Genomic DNA, 1893 nt, shown 5'->3' with positions numbered 1-1893 from the left:
TGAAAGAGGAAGGAATCAAAAACCCAAGAAAACCCCCTAGAGTTTTTCCATCTCCAAAAATAAAATGAAAAGACTATTTGCAATGAGGTTTTCGGTGTAGAATTTTGTAATCGAAATGGGCATGGGGAACTTTCCCATGCTTTCCAAGAGAAACATTTTCAAAGGGAAAACAATTCCTATGTGGTATACCTGATAAAAGGAGGACAAGAGAAAACAAAGGCTGCAGCTCTTCTCTTTACCTGCCTTTCACTATTGTGCTTAGCCTGGTCTGCGGCCAAACGTCCTTCTGCTGCCATTTAAGACAAAAAGAACAAACATGAAAGGCCAGGGAAAAAAAAGGAAGCAAGGCAGTAAAGCATTTATCTTGTAAGATCAGAAAGTCATTGGCAATAAAGCACAAAACACTGGGACAAGGCGATACCAGCCTTTCTGTAATTTAACACAATTGAAAAATGAAGATAAATGAAGCCCTAAAACTTTCTCCTTTATCTCGTATGAAAAATCAGATGTGCTGCTGCTAGTGACAGCTGCAGTTTGTTGCTTGGTCCAGAACAGGCAAAAAAAAAAAAGATAATGCCAAGCAGTAACAGTCTCTCAGCAACTGCCCTCAGCTTTATACCGTCCTGCAGAGTCCCCACAAACACATTTCCACTACAGCTCAGCTGCAGCTCGTTTTTAGCCCTGAAACTGGCTGAAACTGTGTGACCCCCACCTGAGCCGCAGGCAGCTCCCTGCCCCCAGTCTAAGGCTGTGCTGGAGTTGGTGGGAGGGTGGCTAGAGACTCCCAGCGAGACATTCCTGCCTTCTGAGCTGAGCAGAGCGCTCGGCCTGTGTTGGGAACAAGTTCTGCCACCAGTGCAAGGTCAGCTGTGCTGAGAGAGGAGTTACTTGTTTGCTCACGCAGCTGTGTGGCTTTGGGGAGCCTGGCTGGAGCTCTGGGTGGTCCCACTGCTTCCGCTGGCTGCGAGCTGGGTGCTCTGCACCACAGACGCTGTCGCATGGGGCAACAGTCTTACGGAGTCACTAGTCCTGACTCTGAAGCTGGACCTGAAGTCCTCCCAAACCAGAGTTCTATGGATCTCAAAGAGACTCAGATTTCACTAACAGTGTGAAGGAAAACCAGCAGTTATTTCTCACCTCAGTGTTTTTCGACCGGAACAGAGTGAGATGACTCCACTTCCAAACAGTTATTTGATACCGCAGCTTCCAAGTGAAGGAATCCAGATAACTTGAAAGACTAATTCCACTCCTGCATTCCAAAAGGAAATCTCAGTCTAAATGGTTACAGAGCATTTGTAGTAGCCATTAGCCTGGTGTAAGTCAGAAGCAACAGGATTAACGTGTGGGCATTATGGTTACGTACTCCATCCCAGCCGTGGCATTCCTGCCTCTGCATGAGTTGGGGGGCTTCTTCCAAGCAATTTTAGCTGTTACTTCACAAAATAACAGGACTGTAAGCCTTCACTTCCCAAAGTTAACACTGGAAAAACAAATTGCAGAAGTGTCAATGAATATTTGAACAGGTCCTCTTCTGAACCCCATATTTGTTTAGATTTTCTAAATCTGTTTAAAAGAAAAATTCCCTTTAAAATGAAAAGGAAAAAAGGAAAAGAAAAAAAGAGACAACTATCTTTTCTTCATTCTCCTAAAACTGAACTGATTGAAAGGGTATGGGCTGGCCCCTTTTAATACCCCACCCCATCAATATGTTCAGGTGCAAATTTAACCGTTAAAAAAAGAGAAAATATTAAAAAAAAACTTTACTCAAAACCTAGGTTTCAGACTTATAGATATTTTCTTCTCCAGACTTGCAGATTTTTTTCATTTTTTTGATGTCCATTATAAAGTTTTTTGCCCAGATGTACTACAATGTAAAGAACAGATATATAAGCA

This window comes from Falco cherrug, chromosome 5 (genome assembly GCF_023634085.1).
Source record: "Falco cherrug isolate bFalChe1 chromosome 5, bFalChe1.pri, whole genome shotgun sequence".
Lineage (NCBI taxonomy): Eukaryota > Metazoa > Chordata > Aves > Falconiformes > Falconidae > Falco > Falco cherrug.
This window is presented reverse-complemented; position numbering follows the sequence as displayed.